This window comes from Sceloporus occidentalis, unplaced genomic scaffold (assembly GCF_023333645.1).
Source record: "Sceloporus occidentalis isolate IW3139 unplaced genomic scaffold, rSceOcc1.0.p SCAF_3, whole genome shotgun sequence".
Lineage (NCBI taxonomy): Eukaryota > Metazoa > Chordata > Lepidosauria > Squamata > Phrynosomatidae > Sceloporus > Sceloporus occidentalis.
In genome coordinates this window covers 143174772-143195413 of record NW_028316983.1, presented here as the reverse complement: position 1 = coordinate 143195413, position 20642 = coordinate 143174772, and the positions used below count along the sequence as shown (strand labels likewise).

General features: G+C 39.9%; 1 long non-coding RNA gene across 1 annotated transcript in view; it reads left to right on the top strand.

Moving 5' to 3' along the window:
- The first annotated feature begins 323 nt into the window (after window positions 1-323).
- The window catches only part of LOC149316910 (uncharacterized), a 117435-nt gene continuing 97116 nt past the window's right edge, over window positions 324-20642 (top strand). Inside the window, exon 1 of the long non-coding RNA XR_016280547.1 lies at window positions 324-521. This is a non-coding gene — a long non-coding RNA (uncharacterized LOC149316910). The remainder of the gene's footprint in view (window positions 522-20642) is intronic.

Sequence of the window (20642 nt, the reverse complement as noted above, 5' to 3'; positions counted from 1 at the left end):
GGAAGGAGCGCCCAGACGCCTAGCCCACCCTCCCAGACACTCTCCCTCCTCCTCCTCCTCCTCCCGACGACGCCACCGCCCTTCCCCTCCCTCCCTTGTCTCCCTTTTAACTCTCGTCTGAGGATGCGAAGGCACCACAAGGATGCCCAAGTTCTGGCCAGCCAATGGGGGAGCCCGGGGCGCCTCACGTGACTCCCCTCTCTCTTTTCCTTCTTCTTCCCTCCCTCTCTCCCTTGTCTCTTTTTTTTTCCCTCGCATGGTCTGTTAGTAGTTCTTCACTTGGGGACGCAGCAGCTGGAGCGCAAGGCTGGGAAACAAGAGAGAGAGAGAGAGCGAGAGAAGGCAAGGAGGACTTGAGGGAGACTTTGCCTCACTCTCTCCTCCCTTTTCCCTCCACAGAGAGAGAGAGAGAGAGAGAGAGGAGGGCGACCCCAAAGCCAAAGCCTGGGATTCTTCTCGCCTCTTTGGTATGCGCCTCACGGAGGAGCTTGGCGGCAGATTGAGGCAAGGAGCCGGAGAGGGTAGGTCGCCTTGGGACTTGGGTTCCAAAAGTCCTTGCCATTGCCCTCCTCCTAAGAGTCTGCCTGCTTGCCTTCTTTGCTTGCTTGCTTCTCCTCTGGCAGATTGGACCTTCTTCTCTAGAGAGGGCTTTGGAGACTATTGCCTAGACAGTTTTGGGAAAGGATTGAAGGGAGGGGGGCAACAGCAGCAACAATAACAACAACCTCCCAAGTTTATTTTTCTTTCACAAGAGTTTTTTCTTCCTCTCCCCTTCAGGCAAGGCTCCACAATGCCAGGATGCTATCTATCTGTCTATCTGTCTGCCTATCTATCTATCTATCTATCTATCTATCTATCTATCTATCTACCTATCCATCCACCCACCCATCCATCTATCTATCTATCCATCCTTCGTATAGACAGCCCACTGCTTTGTTCGTAAAGGGAGGTAAAACATGGGGAGGGGGATTCTTCTTTTCCTAAAAAGAGGGTGAGCTCCCAGTTTGTGTGTCTTTTCCAACAAATGTTTTCTGTGTCTCAAGATGGGGATTTTTTTTGGGGGGGGAGGGGGGGCGGGATAAAGGCAAACTTTTTGGCCAAGTCAGCTGGCACAAACCTGCCACACTTTTCCAGGCATCTTGACAGTTGCTACAATGAGCTCTGTGTGTGTGTGTGTGTGTGTGTGTGTGTGTTATCACAAACTCCTAGCTTTTGAGCCCTGTGCTGACTTCAAGGTTGCTCTGTTTACTTTTCTTTTGAAGGCGCTCATAAGAAGAGGAAGGGTTTGATCATTTATTGATAAAAATGTAAACTATATCTTTGTAATTATAATGAATGAATGACATTCCTGAGGGAGTCTGAGCAGGGAGGTGTGTGTGTGTGTGTGTGTGTCTGTGTGCACCAGAAAGAGTCTACCTTTGATTTTGAATTTGCTCAGATTTCTGACAGCTTTCAAGGAAAGGGGTGTGGAACTCTTCCCAGCGCTGAGATCAGAGAGAGGAGACCTGGAGGGATGGAAGGATAATAAGAAATTGATCTGAAGCTTTCCTGATGTTTCCGGTACCCAAACCACAAGAGAGCTAACTTGCTTTGCTGTAAGATTTATGAGTCCTCAACCAGAAGCAACAGACAAAGCACAGGGTGGTTTTGTGTGTTCTTGTCCCTTTTCTTCTTCCTCCTCTTTCTCTTCCTACTCCACACCTTCCTTAGTGAAGAAAATTGATTCAGGAGTCTTGGAGGAGAGTAGTACAGTTTGATTTACAGCTTATGCTCTCATAAAGAATTCTTGCCACACGGTAGAAAAATGCAATGTATTGTAAGAAAGTTGCATGCAGAAACTAGCTGACAGGGGAACGGTTTGGGATTCAATCTGGGCGATGGTCCTAGAGGGAAGGTAAGGACAATAGAAATCGGACTCGGGTTCAGGCCAGCTAGGCAAGGTCTCTAAGATAGAAAGTCCCCCCCCCCCCCAAAAACAACCGCCCGCCCTCTCCCTTTTGAATATGATTTTTAATAAAAGAAAATGGTCAGGAGAGGCTCCAGATGTTCCTAATTACCGCTTGAAATAAATCTTGGTCGTCTGAGCCTTTGCTTGCTGGGGTTCTTGGGGGCTCAGTGCATTTTCAGAAAGGAGATTTCCCCATCAAATTCTCTCCTAACATTCCCCCTCCCCAACCAAAGCAACACTCTGCTCCTCCTGCCTCTCTTCTTTGTCTGCTGTTCTGTTATCTACACCTCCCCCAACCACCGCCCACTGTGAGCTGAGACACCTGAAGGCCAGACATAATGATCAACAGAGCGCTTTACTCCAGCCTGTCTGGATTCCAGCCAGGTTCCCCCCCCCCCTCCCCAATTCTCCAGTCAGGGAACCTGCACGCAAGGCACACCAAGCTTATTCTTCAACTGCATGCAGAAGGAGGTTGGGAGTTTTGCCCATACCGTGGCAAGACTGAGCCAAACAATATCCTCTTTCTCTAACTGGGCAGGGATAAGTTTTAGCACGTGCATGTTTCTCTCCAATGCATTTGCAAGGGGTTCCACTCGATCCGTCCACATATGGTCTACCTTTGGGGTTTGCATAGGTGCACTGTCTGTTCTCCATTATATTTTTGGAACGTTTACAATTTACTGTAGCTTTTATGTGCTGCGTGTTACATGCCCTGTGAAGATTTTGTGACACTGCCCACATGTATCGTTTATAGAGAACATGCGTTTTATAACAAAGAAGTGCTTCATATTTGTTTTGCATATTTATTTTTTAGAGTACTCTGCGCAGACTATCGTGCACAAAAAAAACCAGGACAAATTGGGGAACTTATTTGCTAACAACAGACAGGCCAATATAAAGCTGCTTTGGGTCACTTTGGAAGTATGCTGTTTAAATGCTGCATGTGTCCTAAGAGGCCGGAAGCCATGCCAAAGTCATGCTCCAGTCCTAAGCTTTTGGTGCAGCTTCTGGCCTTTTAAGATGCATGTGTCATTTAAACAGCATACCTCCAAAGTGACCCGAAGCAGCTTTATTTTGGCCTGTCTGTTTGGGCCCATAGAATTGTCAGAAGCTTGAAAAAGTTTTTGAAGACTGCTGATATTCCCACTCAGAGGTAGTTATTGCATAGTTGGTAGAAAGATTGCTTGGCTGCATGCCAAGTTTGTTAAGGTTGACTTTGGGGCAAAATGTTGAGACTCGTTACCATTCTGTCCACTGAGATGTTCATACTGATTTGATCTGGTCTGTGAACAGGTAGGTACCTAACTAGGTGACTCTATGAATGTTTACTCAGAGATAAATCAAATGGTGCTCAAGTAGGACTTATTCCCAAATAAGTCTGCACAGGATTATCATCTTAAAGGACTGCTGAGCAATGTGCCAAGCAATTTTCCTTAATGCCAAATTCAAAGCCACTTTGGAAGAGCCCGTGCATCTATGGGAAGTTTTGCAGGAAGTTAGTATTTCAGTGATTCAAGAATCTCTCTAAATGGTGGTGGTGGAAGGAATATGGAAGATCATATATATAACTAATTCAAAGTCAAATCCATGTCTTCTATACCACACAGTGGATCATGACCACAGTGTGGAACAAGAATGTGTATCAGATATAACCACTGTAATGCCTTTATGAAAAGCATTGCTGAGGAGTGAGAAATGGATAGAATAAAGAATAAAAAAGGACAGGATGCCATAGTTGAACTAATTATTATGCAGAACATAATGCTGATAATTATATTCTGTTTCCATATGAAGGGTCTTGTTTTATTCTCAATGATCCTCCACATGGAGGTGTTTACATGGCAGAAAAAATATGTGATATCATTCTTCAAATAATTCTCTAGAAATATTGTGCATATATGGCAAGGCAACATCTACTGATACGTTAACTGATATAGGGTAACAAACCATTCTCCTCAGTATGTGTTTTTCAGAGAGGAAAGCTATAGTGTTGTCCATTTGTACGGCAGTGCATTCTCTGCATACTTTCTTAGAAGAGCAGCCTTGTTTGTCTTGTTGCAGCAGAAACACAAAACGTCATGTGCCCCTAACAAAATTATTGTACCATAAACTTGTTATTTGCAATCTATGGCCCAAGCTGTACATGTATAAAAATGACTCGGTTTCATAAGCATGACCCTCACTTATTGTGAATAGAGATAAGATGATGAAACTACAGCAGTGCAAACTATTCATATATGAGTATTTAAGACTCTAAAAGTTGCTCATATGAACACATTCATTCTAGAATGCTTAAACCAGCACAAAGAGTCAATCAATAGAATAATTTACAACTTTTCGAAAGATGTATTTATTCCCATATCAGAGGGACATACAAACATACATTAATATATATCTTATGTTCCCCACTTACATTATAATTGCATTTGTAATTTAAAAATTTGTCTGCAGATAGTTGTCCACCATGGTAGTGTGAACAAAAGTGCAATGAATTGTAGTAAATAATCTTGTGATTTACTCTAAAGGTGTCAAAACTGTCTCATAGTAGATTTCCTATATGTGGCCTAAGTACATTTGAAAACATATTATTCATGTTCATGTACAAAAGCAAAATGAGTGACAAGGGCCCGGTACAGACTGGCACTATGTGCCGACCTGGGGTCGAAGTTAGGGCTCGGGAAAGCGGAGCGTCCACACGCTTCCGAGCCCTACCACACTGTCCAAATGGCGCGGTGCACAAGAGAAATCATTACACCACTCCAGGGCGCTATTGGTGCCTTGGCAACAGCGGAGAAAAGCTGGATTTTGTGGCTCCTTTTTCATGACGCATCGTTGCCATGCTGTTTGGTTGGCATGGCCATGATCCCGGAGAGAAAGGGGCGGATTCTGTCTGCCCCTTTCCTCCCGTCTGTACAGGCCCAAGGTGAACATATGCCAATCAACTGACTTGTTCAAGCCAAAAATCTTCCTTATGTGATGTGCAGTCAGTGTGGATGCTGATTCATATCTAGAAGCACATGGGTATTTATGTCACAAAATCCATCCAAGTTCCCCTGAGCTAGCTGATTGGATAAGGATGGAAGTCTGATAAAGATGGAAGTTCCCATTAAGGCAGCTTGCTTTCTGTGTTCTGAAAACTGGCTCTCCCTCCCTATGCTGTTTTTGCCTCCACAGGCAAAAAAAGATGAACAACCATATCTTTCTCCCAGCTAGGGTTAAAGCTGCTATAATTTTCAGCAGGGAAATTATGCAAATGAATTTTAAAAAAAACACACACAATAAAACAAAACAAGCCAACAGTCCCGCTCTCTACTCAAATTACAGCCTCAAGGGGTTGGTAACAGACAAGAAATCTGTCAGAGGAATAAGACAGAAGTATGTATAAACTTAGTACATTTCTTACATATGTGTACATATGTGCACAACTTGATTCAGTAATATCTGCCCACCAGCTTTCAATGCCCCACCACCCTTTGTGAAGAAACTTCATTTCTCTATAGTCTTTTTCAAATAGGAACTTGTACTTGAACAAGTTTATGAGGTACCAGTGCATCTAGTTTAAGGTGCATTCATTAATGCATTGATCTGCTCTCTCTTTTTTTCCTGAAAACTGATAGCAACATCCAGTCAATAGCTTGCTATACACTTTCATGAATTAATTTTATTTAAAAAAAGGAGAAGAGGCAGCAGCGGACATTTCACATAGACTTGTTCATTAAATCCATGGTATAGTGTTGTGGCATCTGGTAAGGAAATCTGCTTGTTTGGCAACTAGATTCCACAAAAGACAACTTTCTGCCCTTCAATATTTCACTAATAAGTATAAAATGTATTTCCACTGTTTGCAAACAAATTAAAATATGTAGTGTTTCTTCTCTGAGTATATGCATGTTGAGTTTCTTTTAACCTCTACTATTAGAATCAGTTCAGATGTTACACAATAAGCTCACTTTGTGTATGGGCAGTGTTTGCAGCAGTTACATCATTAACTGTTGAGCTCTGCACTTTGTAAATACGTAGAACATGCAGTGTATATGTATTGCAAATGGCAGTTAAGAGTAGTTGCGTTCTGTGGATCTGTTATGTCTTTACAAACAGGCATTTCTACGGTATGTGCCAGCAGAGCCAGTGACATACCTTGGCCAAACAAACTGGCTGCATCGAGTCTGGATCAGCCATTATTCACAACTCAACTCAAACTTTGAAGTGGTGCAGATTAGAGAACTACTGTTGAAGAAATTCCTCTGATTCTACTGCCAGAACATATTTTTTCCTCTTTGTTCTCATACTGAAGTCATCAGAGTCTCACAGTGCATCATCTAAGTCATTGACAGAAAAGATGACAGAAGGAGAACCAAAGACAGATGCTATTCTGAGTCTTCATGATGAGCAAGATTGCCCATCTAGGAAACAATGACCCTTGATATATGTGTATTTCATCCATCTCTTTCTTCTAGTGCATCCACCACTCTAAAACTGTACTCATTCCAGCCTAACAGTTCTGGAGGACACAGACTCAGGGTTATAATAATCACCTCCAAGTGAATCCAGTAGTAAAATCTTCCTGAGTAGACTGGCTTTTTGTAGTTGTTTGCAGTAGAAATTATGGGTATGGGGCATAATCAGAATGTTAAGCGTAGTTCCATTTGATGTTGATATTAGCTAGCAAACAGGAAACATATCATTAAAAAGATACTTATTGCAGTTTTGTGAACTTCTCCTGGCAATTTTGTTGGGATGGGACTGTGAGTTTCCCACTCTCTGTTTTGACAAACAGTAATTAGAAAGGGGCTTCATGACTCATGGGAATAGCACCAGATTGGAGAAGACTGCTCTAAAATAAGTCATCTTCTCTGCACTCAAAATTATGGTGGTAAAATTAATACACGAATACGATTGATAAATATACTGCAAAACTATATGTGATTCTCCCTTGCATGTAAATTGTTCCCAGTATTTTTTTAAAAATAAAATGGGAGCTACCGTATGAATGAAAGAGTGATCAGTTGAGGGGATAAATAGGGTTATTAGCCGTTTCATGTCAAATAGTTTTTCTGTCCCTTCTCTCCCTTTGATGTACTCCAAGGGGGGGGGGGTACCTGTGAAATTGTTAGTGGAAAAATCATTGAAGAAAAAAGGCTAAAAAATCCCACACCCCAGACCCAATGACTGATCTGCCTTTTCAGATTATGACTTGTATAGCTGCAATTTGTAAAGAAAGCAGGGTGACCTCAAGGGGCCGTCGACACACATAAGCAACATGCACACTTACAAAAGGATTCATGTATCAAGGGATGAGGCCATAACAGTAGCATTGTCACATTTATAATTCCTGTTCAGCTTTGTCTATCATTACTCTTGGCATTTCCTCTATTTTTATACTTCCTCTTTCAAGAAAGATTCCCCCACAATTCAGTAAATGTTTATACAATTGTACACATGTACCAAGAAGCAAGCAAGCAATAGATAGAAACCCATAAGACTTAAAATAGCTCAGGCCTGGGTTCAAGAAGTTGCCAGGGTTTTTGTTGTGCACCTTCAAGTCATTTCCTACTTAGGCTGATCCAAAGGCAAACCTGTCATGGAATTTTCTTTGCACGATTTGTTCAGAGGGGGTTTGTCTTTGCCTTCATCTGAAGCTTAGAGAGTGTGACTTCCATGCCTGAGCAGGAATTTGAACTCTGGTCTCCAGAGTCCTAGTCTAGTGCTTAAACCACTAAACCATGCTGGCTAGTTTTCTCTTTTAAAAAATTAATGCTTTTTTGAACTTTTTGAAATTATTATTTTTATGGCCCACTTTTCTACCAATATAGACACCCAGGATGTCTTATAAAATTATTTAAAATCAGATACAGCAAAGTATAATAGCATTAAAACACAGTTAAATAGTTTGTCATGTTAAAATTAATGAAAAAGCAATTTGAAAATACAATTAAAAAACAATGTCCATTTGACACAATGGTACAGATTTATCTGAAGTGTTTTGTATTGAGTCCAGTAATTCAGAATGGAATGAAGGACAAAGACTAGGTAAAATATGACTATTACTTATGACAATCTATTACTTAAGACATAAGTATATTACTAATGACAATCATACAGATTTCATGTTTTCTTCTTTTTATAGTGGAAATGTTTAGCTTTTATAGCTGTCTGTAGAACACTCTATTTGTAGACTGATAATATCGCTGCAACCATTATTAAGCCTGTCACTACCATCCCTAAATTACAATTTTTGCTCTGTGAACAACATGGATAAGTGACCTTATAGACTTTATTTGTCATTGGTGGGAAGCTCTGTGTCTATATAGAAAGGAAATGAACTGCACATTGATACACACACACACACACACACAGAGAGAGATTCAAAATACCAGTTAGAAGAACTGAATGTAAACATTTTTCTCTTTGCTTCTTTGGCAAACTGCTGGAGAAGAGGGTGAGGGAAAAAGAGAGAGAGAGAATGTGTATGAGAGAGTGATCAAGTCTACATCTGAGTTTCAGCGACTTTTCTGTATGGTAGAAATGAACCAGATGACCACGTGCTCTTTTCTTATTTAGATGAGAGTTTTCCTTTCAATAACATCTTTCTTCCTGACCTGCTTAAAAATTCCAGTGAATGAAATCAGCACAGGATTTTCAATTCTAATTGACCATGTGCAGAGGAAGGGCCAGTGGAGAAATCAGTAGAGCCATTGTGAGACAGATTACATCAATCTCGCCTTTGTCTTGCATGCTTGCAAGCCAGAGCTAAAATAATTGGGAATATTTCATTTTCATGAGTTATACTAGAATTGCTATGTTAGCTGTTTTTAAGAGCTGGGGAGGGAAAGTATGTAGACAGAGTTACTTTTTTCCTGGAGCATGGTGGTGGCCATCTAAGATGCTATCAAGGCATTCAGTGAATCAATCTCTTTCTGCGGTGTTCTATTTAATCCTTATTTTCTGTATTATCTTTGATTATTATTATTATTATTTTAAAAATCACATTTGAATACACATTTTAAAGATTATTAAATTTCTTCCTCTTCTATAGAACATCATAAACATTATTTTATTTGTTTTTTAGCTGAGATCTATGCTAGAATCTGCAGGAAGTGTGAAAGTGTGTAGATCAATTAGGTTCCAAGCCACACCTTATTCTGCTAAGTATGGTCAATTCCTATCAGAATTCACTAAAGAGGCAATTCTGCAAGCATCTTTAGTGCCTTGCCATATTCATGCCAACAAGGTCATTTTCTCATTTCTTATTGTAACTCACTATGAGGGGAACCTACAGGCTTTATGGGGAATGGAGAGAGTATAATATGTTGCTTCTTTGCCATTGTTAAGAGGAGGGTGAATGTGGCTACAAGAAATAGCTGAGATTTATAACAGAGAAGGGATAGATAGCAATGTACACTAGAAATGCATACTATATTTTCTTGCTTTTCTGTGCAATATCCTACAGGCATTTTCTAGTTGTGAACAATAGCTGCGAGATAGAAATATAATAGTTTCAAATCAAGGCTGACATTTCAAACTTGAATAAATATCTCAAATTATTGAAATATTAGTCTTGTTACTAGTATTTAATAATGTAGGCATGTACTAAAACTACAGGTACAATCGTCCTAGTTCTAAGCTTCTTATAGGAGAGATTTTTCTTTGCTGAACTTTCCCACTGAAATCGGTGCTATCTAGACAATATTAAATGTTCTTGGATTGTTCTGCATATGTTTATATTCCTATTTCCTTAATATGCTGCAAGTCATGAGGACAGGATACTTGCGTTAGAAGAAATTGAAACAATCTCAAAATGTCACTGGAGGAAGTCAAGATATTTGCAAATTTCCTTTAGTCATCAAGATGCCCTCCCCACTTAGAGAAGGGCATTGTTCATGTCAACTAAGCCCATAATTTAATGTAGGAATTAGAACATTCTCTGGTCATATATTCATTAACAGTAATCACAACTGCTAGCATGGTGTAGTGGTCTGAATGTTGTGACTGGGGGGAAACAGACGGATGGCAAGGAGCAGCCTATGGCCGCTCCAATCATGCAACCACATGGCCCACTCAAAGGGGGCCATCGTCTGTAGTCCCAAGCTGAGCCATCCAGGAGCTGGATTGAAATGGCTCTTTTTTACAGCATCTTTGGGTTCTGTTTCGTGGCTTCAGAGTGGCTTCCAGCTGCTTTGGGGGCATGCATCATCCAAACACCACACCCCCAAAGCAGCTGGAAGCTGCTTCTTTTGGACTGCATTTTGGGCCTAGGACTCCCAGAGCCAGGGTTCAAATTATCACTCAGCCTTTGAAATCCTTGGGCAAATCACACTCCTCAACCTAAGAGTAAGGCAATGGCAAACCTCCTTTCAATAAATCTTGTGACTGTATGAGAGGCTTGTCATAGGTTGTTTTGAAGGCACACAACAACAACAGTCACAATTATACAGGAAAACATTTTACTGAAAGTGCAACCACAGTTGGCTATGAATATTCTTGTCCTACAGAGCTAGTGTGCTTACCATTACCAGCCTTTCACTGAAAATTGCACTATAGAGGTGTTTGTCATCTGTTCAAGTTGGTGTGTTCACTTCATGTTGTATAGCTCTTGAGTTTCAGTACCTCAGCCAGAGCTCCTCATGAATTAAGTCTACACTTTCAATTATTGTTGCTGTTGCTATTCTCACTGTTTCCCAAGCTGGGAATCAAGGCAGTTTACAAAAGCAAAAATAGATTAATAGCTAAAAAATTACATTATTCAAAAGTTTAAAATATACAGTGATGAAACAGTGTATTAATAACATTAAAAGAATTTTAAAAACAGACAAATAAAAAGAAGAAATGTAAACAACACAGCACATGAAATGCTCTTTCCCCCAAGCAGTCAGCCCTCAAACAGTCTCCCTATGAAAAGATAGCAAAGAGAGTCCTAGTCTAACCTCTCATGAAAAGGGATTATGGCACTTGGGAGCAGCCACCAAGAAGGCCCTGTCTCATCTTCCCACTGCGGTGGTGGTGGGACAGGGAAAGGACCTCTCCAGAAGATGTTTTAGATAACCTAAACCTGAGCCAAACAAGGCTTTGCAAGTCATAACCAGCACTTTGAATTGTGCCTGGAAAAAGACCAAGATCCAGTTTAGTTGTTGCAACGAGAGACTTGTATGTTTGCTGTAGCCATCTCCAGTTAACACTTTACAGCTGTTTGGATCAGTTGAAGTTTCCAAACATTCTTCAAAGGCAGCCCTATGCAGAGCATTTTACAGTTACCCAAACAGAATATAATTAAAGTATATGTCATTGTGGTGAGGACACAGCTGGCACACAAATTTTAATTGTACAAAGGCACTCCTGACCACTGCTGAAACCTGAGCTTCCAGGCTCATAGTTCAGTTCAGGAGTACACCCAAGCTGTGTACTGGCATTCTTACATATAAAGGGATTTCTGCATAGTAGGTGAATTCATATGGAAAGTTTGAAAATCACAAATATATTTCAATAATCTATATCCTGTCATGGCTAAATGAAAAGCTTTAAGAGACTTAATAGTATAATGAAATGCTTCTAGTCTTCAATAGATAGTAAATATAGAAATAATATTTTAAAAAGATATGTTTTATAATGGTTGAGGAACATATTTTTCAAGTGTCAAGAAATACTGATGCAAAGACTCCAGGACTGATGAGAATCTTCACAATTTACTTGGGGCAAAATCTATGTAAGGTGGTTTTGCAGAAAGACAACATCTTTTGTGAAGGAAATACAGTGGGCCCTTCCCTTACACGGGGGATCTGTTCCAGACCCCCCCCCCCCACGTAAGGGAAATATCGCATATGCTGGAGCCCCATTAGAAGTAAAGGGGCTCGTGCTTGTGGTGCGGCACAGTGCGCCGCACACGCCATGGGCGTGCACCCCATTACTTCCTCTGGGGTGCATGAGGGCTTTTTGCAGCGTGGCTTCCAGCATAGGCTGGAAGCTGCATAAGGCTCGCCTGTGCATGATGTGGGCACACTGTAATAGTTCTGCTTTAAAATCTTTCTGTTGTTTCTTGCACAGAAAATGCTATAATTGGGGATTTGTTCTGCACAAGAGTTTCATGTGGTTGATTTGCATAAAAAAACATTTTCTACAAACAAAACTGCATTTTCTATGAAGGAAATAATTATTAGAATATTATTTTCTGTGCAGAAAATATAGTTTCCTGCACAGAAAATGTTGTTCTCTATGATTTAGGAGAAATTGAAACAATCTCAAAACAACCACAGAGGATTTTTTTGCAAAATAAGTCCCAAACTGTGAAAAGCCTTCTTGGAGTGGGAAGAAAACTGCTAAAATTAGTTGTTGCTTCCTTTGAAAGGAAAATTACTGAATCATTATAGTGATAGTAGGTAATGACAGTAGATTGGTTGTGAAAAGGCTTGTGCCCATTAATCCACACAGCTCTTTTTAAAATAGATTTCTGTATTTGAACAACATGGTTCTGCTATTTTCATGGAGCCTCATCAGGCAACGTGTTTTCCAAGCTTGAAATGACACACACACACTTGTGTTAATGTCATCAGGTGCCCCAGGTCAACAGTAATAGATTAGTTTACTTTACCAACTAACATGACTTTAACATCTTCAATAATATCTTCTCCTTACAACCTTCTGAACTTTTACCTAGTAAGCTTTATACCTCTTGGATGGAATTCACACACAAGTCACTCAGATGTTATTTGACTGCAGTTCTTATCCTTCATCATTGGCTATGCTACTGGGACTGAGCAGAGTTACAGCATTTGAATTATTTTCCTACACATATAGCATACGTTTATGCATGGTACAATAATTATAACTTGTTCTTGAAAGTTCTACTTCATGATTGATCATTCTACATTTTTTACATTCTTTAATATCACATACAATATCCATTGATTTTTGTTGGATTTCTGATTTATTGTTGAAGACAGACAATATGGAGAGATACATTTCAGAAAATTGCTTTCAGTCATCTTTACAGCAAAAACTATGAGGGCTGTGGCATATTAGAGCCAGGCTGGAGAACCTTTGGCCATCCTGATATTTTGGACTTCCATCTTCCATGTACCATCTGCACTGATAACCAACCACATCTTGAAGGCCAAAGGGTTGCCCACTCCAACTTTACATGAAAGCAACAATGGGACATTCTTTCACATCCTCAGAAACACTGGGCAGATATGTCTTGATTTTTTAGCTGCTTCAATTGGCATCCTCAAAAACACTGCTTGTGTTGTTACCCCCCTTTCCCACATTTTGTGTTTCTTTTTGTGCATTTCCTGGAATATAGGTTCTGCTTTCACAACTGGAATATATAAGCATTCCATATTTCTCAAATATTTTGAGGTTTGATGGTGACATTTGAGCAGAAAGAAACAATTCCTTTTAATTTTTCTTTATACATGCACTTAGGAGAGAATCTTTAGACACATGGAATAACTCTTAAAAACAAAACTGTGGAAATTGTTATATGAGTGCTGTAGTTAGCCTAGTAATATTGGAGGTAGCGTGCCTTTCTTAGCCTGCTGCATTGGAATGGGAATTCCAGGAGTTGTAGTCCTCAACATCCAGAGAGATCAGAGTTGAGGAAGGGTAGTCTAGTATTATCAGATTAGAATGAAACATTTGGCTGGTTCACAGAGAGTCTTCCTAACTCCTCAGCATGTACGGGTACTTTCCCACTATGCAGTTATAGCACAATGATTTCACTTTCACACTATAGCATTAAGACAACATCCTGTGGTATCCTGGATTTTGCACTTTATGTGTCTACATGCCTTTAAATAACCTCCCAATTTATGACAATACCTGAATTTCATAGGGTATTCTTTGGCAAGGATACTCAGAGATGGTTTTGCCCATTTCTGCATCTAAAATACAGCCTGCACCACCCCATATTCATTGGTGGTCTCCCATCCAAGTACTAACCAGGCCTGTTTAGCTTCCAAAATCAGACAATGTCAGTTGCTTTTAGGGTATTTAACCCCATCCTTACACTTTAGGGATTCATATTTAGAGTACTAGTGTCTCACCAAATGACAAATCCAAAGATTCCAATGGATGGAGCCATGCCAGTTATAATGGAATCACAGTGCTATAGTGTGAAAGGGTCCTGTGTTCTGCATGGAATTAAATCCTGATCAATTAGAATTGGAACAATAATAAGATGTCCCAAATAATGCCTCTGGAAGATATGCTATATTGTTATATAACACTATTTGCAGGGATGTTACTCATCCATTTTGAAAGCATGTGGTAATAACTGAGCCTTTTAGCCATTCTGAGAGGCATTTACTTGTAAAGACTCACACACATTTCATTGGAAAAATCTAGCAAAGGTGTGAAAAGGAGCCTTTGCTCAGACCTGGTTGGTGTACTAGCTACAGCATCTTGTAAATAAGATGGACATCTTTACTTGTGCTCTGGTAACATCCCATTTTGACTACTTGTAAATACATTATATCTGGAGGTGCTTTTGAAAACAATCCAGAATGTAAAGTATAGAATAGTAAATAGGATGGCTAGCCTAATAATGCCATTCTGTATGCAACGTTTCTTGTAACTATCACCCATGTGTTTCTGGGCTCAGTTCTGGGTACTATTTGTACTTTCTATACCCTGAAAGGTGTTGACCAACTTTCCTAGATATTTAGGTCCTCAGCAGAGACCTTTCTGGGGTTCTCTGAGGTAAGGCGGTGTGTGTCTGTGTTTGTATCTGTGTGGAACAGAAGATAAGGTTTTTTCTGTTTTGTTGCCTTACTAAATATGTCCATCTTATTTACAAGCTGATGGAATTGTTGCCCAGCGAAGATTACCTGGCACTGTTTCTGCCAGGTGAAGACATTTTTCCCAATGTATTTTATTAAGTTGTTTTATTTATCATGATACTTAAATTTTTATTGTAATGCTAAATTAATATAAAGAAAATAAGAATGATTACATACACAGATGTGTGTGCGCGCACACACACACACACATGTGCACAATGTAGAATTCTGGCTTTTTAAAAAAAATATTGTGGATCGGACTATACAAATCTATTGCCTGAGGCCAAAGTTTTTTGAATAATGGTTGTATATTCAATTGAATTAATACAGTGCTTTGACAAGAGAGTGACACCTTGGATCACTATTCAGGATATGATTAAACAGAAATCTGGCCTTGTGAACAGAAGAATAGGAATGTTGCCAGGTGAAGACACTTTTATGAGCCCAAGCTGTTTATGATGTTTACTCAGGCTGATGGGTCCATCAGGCTTTTAAATTCTCTTCTGTTACGATGTTATTTGGCTACACTGTGTGCATCCTCACGGATACTACATTATTTCATTTTTTAATCCATTTTATATACCCAAAACTGGTATATAAAATAATAAAATATATTTTTAAAAATAGTTGAGTGTCTCATCAAGTCCGAAGCCAGCAACACATGCTGACCCATGTATAAAGTGACTTATGCATTTCTGGCTCTACATGCATGCTGAATCATGCACAATTTACATAGAAATATAGCAGATTGAGCAGATGATGCTCTTATTGCTCCTCCCTAGCCTTGAGAGCCATTTTGCACCATTCCATCAACATGTGTGTGTGTGTGTGTGTGTGTATGCCCACACGCGCATACGTGCATGTGTCTTAGTAAGAGCCAGCATGGTGTAGTGGTTTAAATGTTTGACTGGGATTCTGAGTGACCAGTATACAAATCCCTGCTCAGCTGTGGAAACCCAGTGGTTGACCTTGGGTGAAATCACAGAGGAAGGCAATGTCTGCAGAAGCTTGACAAGAAAATCCCCTGATAGGTTCACCTTAGGGTCTTCGTAAGTCAGAAACAACTTGGAGGCACATAACAACAGCAGCAGCAACAACAATGGCATGTTATTTTTCAAGTGCATTATTTTACCAAAGCAAAACAACACAAAATGTGATATTAACTGGCAAGGCAGAATTCCTACTTGAGGCACACATGCCATATTCCCTGGGGACATGTAGAGTGAATTTGTTTATACAGTGGGCCCTTGCCTTATGTGGGGGATCTGTTCCGGACACACACACACACAGCCTGCATACATGTGTAAGACAAAAGCATGTATGCTCGAGCCCCATTGGATATGACGGGATTCGTGCTCACTGTGCGGCCATGTGCATGCGCCATTCTCCCTTTTGCTGGGTGGCTTCAGCATAAGCTGAAAGCCGCCTATAATGAGTCTGTGTATGGCGTGGGCTCACTGTATAAGTACTGCAGAATTTTCCCTTGTAAACAAACCCAACAAAGATCTTGTACATGTTTAGGCATAACATTCTTCCTAAGTTAGAAGAACTGAAAATGAATGAGCTGCTATAAGATATTTTTCAGTGTTTTCTATTAAAGCAGAATGGAAAGCTCCACCCCATGAACAGTTTTGCAGAACTGATAAGTTTAAGTATTTACATATACAAAATCTAAGCTGGTTCATTAAATGAAAATATTTCACTTCTTGCATATGTTCCATTTAACTGACCATTTCTTCCTTTCTCAGCCTGATTAATAAAAAAGGATATAGTTCTGAGTATGACAGATAGAAAAAGTTAATTAATACTGGGGATTAAGGGGGGAAATTGCAGTCAGTTGTTGCTGAGCCATTATCAGTATAAAATATCACCTTGTACTGTAGAGAGTTTGCTTATTCTCAACATGCTGCCTCCTCTCTTTGGCAAGTGAAAATATTTTCTCTGATTGGGGAGAGGATAGTTCTCCTGATTTGGTCATTGTAGTCTCTATTTAAGATCAGCAGATTCTTGTTGTTAAAAAATATGTATAAGCAATACATGGGAAATTGTCCCCTCCCCGCTAAATTCAGTGCCACTTTCCAGAGTTTGGAAGTAACTAGTTATATATGATTGGTTACTTTTAGCTACATGCTTCTTCCAATAATTCAAGGTATTCTATATTACATTGTGGTGATAATTCAGCAAAAGATCTTAGGGGCAGAACAGACCACTGCAAAGGGGCACCTTGAAGCCGCCCCTGAGAAAGCCAGATTGGGGCCATTGCAACCGCATGCTGCAGCCCCAATCTGTCTTTTTACTGGTCCAAAAAGAAGTGGCAAAGAGCTGCTCCTTTTTGTGCCAGCAAAAAGCTGAATTTTCCATGCCACTGCAGCTTTAAGGCACTCCTGCGGCATGTGGCATCAAAATGTTGCACCACCGAAGCACTGGGAAGCCTGCCCATGTGTGGGCAGCTGGGCAGTGTGTAGCTGGCTTCTGGGCATCATGGGTATGTGTGTCATGCACACACCACATCCCCAAACTGGCTGGTAGCTGTCTTTTCATGCCAGTCTGTACCAGTCCTTAGTTCTTTTTCCAGAGTAACTATAGCGTGCAATTTCTTTTATTGTTACTAAAATTATGAAGGAAGAATATCACATATTTCAAGTCTTGGCCCTTGCCTTCTGTATTATGCTCCTGCCTTCTACATTGCCATGGGAGGTGCACTGGCAATGAATGGGAATGTAATTCATTCTCGGTGGAAGAAATTAGTAAGTTAAACAGTTTTGTGCTATGCAAAATTTGTATGTGTTTTATTTCTGTGTGGAAATTTCTGTATTTTCTGCAGAGAAAATGCTGTTTCTTGCACAGAAGATTCTGTTTTCTGTATGAATTTTGTGCAGAATAAGTCCTGAACTGTGAAGATTCTCATCAGTTCAGGATTCTCTTTGTTAGGATTTCCTGACACTAAAGGGAAACATTTTTTTTAAAAAAACAATTTTTGACATAAGTCTTTTTATACCACAAGGCAGAGGCTTATACCATTGTGTTTTTGTGTGTGCTGTGTGCCTTCAAGTCATTTCTGACTTATAGTGACCTTAAGGCGAACCTATCATGTTTTTTTAAAAATCAAATTTGTTCATAGGAGATTTGCCTCTGTCTTTCCCTGACTCTGAGAGCATATAACCCACGATGGGGTTTCATGGCCCAACTGGCAATCCAGAATTGTAGTCCAAAGCTCAAAGCCCTACCCCAAGCTGGGGTACTAGTCTAAATATGACCATAAGTAGTATAAATATTACAAAGGAATTACACATGGTAGACTTTCAGAAAAACTGAGCACCTCGGTATATATGAAAGAAATATGTGGAAGGAAATACACGTTTGCAATATAGTTCAGTTTTATGGGTGCACATAAGTCTTTTATATGTTCCCATAAAAACATGAAGAGTGGAAGTATTTAGCAAATAAAAAAAGGCCAGGGAAATTTAAACTGGTTAAATAGCAATGTTTAAAGGGAGAAAATACCACAGTGCAGTTTATCTATCTGTTAAACATAATTCTCACAATTTCATCATACATGGCAAATGGCAACTGTCAAGGGCTTGGAAAGCTCAGACGGTCATACTTCCTGCCTGTACTTGTAGGCCCATTTTAGAATGTAGTAGCAGATGAGCAGAATGGTGCCCGCCATTATAAACTTCTTGCAATGCTTGTTGTGTATTATAGCATGGCAATAACATTTGACTGGAGATGCTGGTATCAGGGGAGGTATTAGTAAACCTAATTTGGGAAAACTTAGCTGAAATAACCCTCAAACCTGTTGTAACAGCCTATTCCCAGTCTAGGATAGAAGAGAGACAGTTTGTTAGTCTTAATCCTGTTCTCTTTTGATGTTCACTTTGCACTAACGCTAACATTATTTCTGCAGATGTGAAAAGCTAATAAATCATCCCTTTACCAAGTAGCTGAGATTATAGGAGGCTGTGTTGCTTCTATTGCAGGTACCCAACATAGTATCTTGAGTAAATTTTCCCCAGGCCATGAAGGAAGAACTGGAGGTGATTAAGTAAGGAAGACAGTAGTTAGGTGAGGCAAGAAACTGATCGGATCAGGGTTCTTTTTGGTAAGCTTCTCTGTCAATTCAGTCAGTGGTAAATCTGGATTCACAATGCAGATGAAGAGCGTGCGTTGTCCCTCTGATACATCTTGAGCTGATAAAATAGATCCTTTATATCTCACACTGCAGTTATTGAGAGCAGAAAGGAAATGTAGTTTTCATTCCAGTAGTGACCCAAATGTTCCTAGTGTGTGTGTGTGTGTGTGTGTGTATTAAATATTCCTAGGCAGGGGCCTAAAAAGCACAAAATACACCATGCAGTCACTCAAGCTTTTGAGGTTCCACTGGTTTCTTCATCAGGCAAAAGATGTTAAAAAATCATACAGGAGAAGAAAAGTGACATTTTGTGTCAAATATAGTTTCTGTTGTAGTTCATTTGTTCTGGAGGGATCTCAGTGCAGACAGAAGGCATTCCCCTTCTTGCCTATGTAAGGTTTGAGACAACGGCATTAATATTTGAACTCCATTACCAGCAATAAAGTAACTTATTTTGGGATCCAAGTTGTCTTTGTCCTTTGTGAAGCCACAGGCCCATTTCTGAGGCAGAGAACATTCAGTTTCTCAAGAGGTCTGTGCATTGCTACATCTGGAAAAATGTTTACATTTTGTATTGGCAGTGGCGTCACCGGGGGGGGGGGGGTACGGGTGTGTGGCCTGCACCAGGTGAGACTACAGAAGAGAGATGATACCCAGTTGGGCTCTCCTGGCTTGCCGCAGCGATGGAGATCTCCTCACAGGGAGATCTGCCATTGTGACAAATGAGAGGGTCAGTGAGACCCTTTTGACTGCCCCAGTAGCCTTCCCCCACTATGTATTGGTAAAACTTGACAATTATAGTCCAAATTAAAAAAAGGTTTTATCTTTGTGATACAAATCTCAAAGCGTTTTGGGCTTGTCTGCACAATTAAAATACTCCTCATTTTAATCAAATAGACTGTGATCCAGCCACATACAATTTGGAGGAATTTGGGCTTCAAAAGCTTGCATGCTTGCATGTGTGTTTTGTTCTTTTTAGTTGGCCCCCCAAAAGGTAGCACTGTTTTGTGGATTTTATTGTATTTAAATTGTACAAATGTGTCAGGAAGCAAACCTTGATCCCTTTTCAGTTTTCACAAATATCTAGATTGTTGAAGATGTCTAGTGAGTTTGAAGTCTGAATCATCTCATCCTGCCATTGTGTGATGACAGAAAGTTGCCTTCTGACTTTCTCATTAGAGTGAAAACAATAGCAAAGAAATCTTTTTAGTTTCTTGCTATTTCCCCCTACTTTTGAATAACCATAATTGTGTCCTGTGTAAGATGAGGAAAGTTACATTTTGTCCACTGGCCCTTTATGGTAGCCAATGTTTGCACACTTTTTTGTTTGGCTTCTGGGTTATAGAAAATTCTACTAAGAAAATGAAACATTAGCCAATTGTCCTTTTACCTTTCTAATGTGGGTGAGGCATGAAAAAACATTATTTTAATGAGATACACAGAACTTTGATCACAAGCAATGAACAAGATAAATAAGAGAAGAAAGAAGAGACTGTCTTTTGGTTCAAAATGAGTAGTGAAAAGTTTTACTTTGTAGGCTTACTTTTAATGACAAGGCATTAAACTATATTATCATTTGAACCAGTCCTCCAGGATGTGCTTAATAAAATCAAATAAATAATAATAAAGTATGTTTTGTCTCATTACATCAGCTGGGAAGTGCCTTGAGGACAGTCTTGTAATAATGCTTCAAGATGTACAAAAACATCACAAAAATTTCTCAGGAGTTACTCAGGGGAATATGGTGGCACATCTGCCATAGCCAGTGCTGGGGCATTGCACACACTTCTCA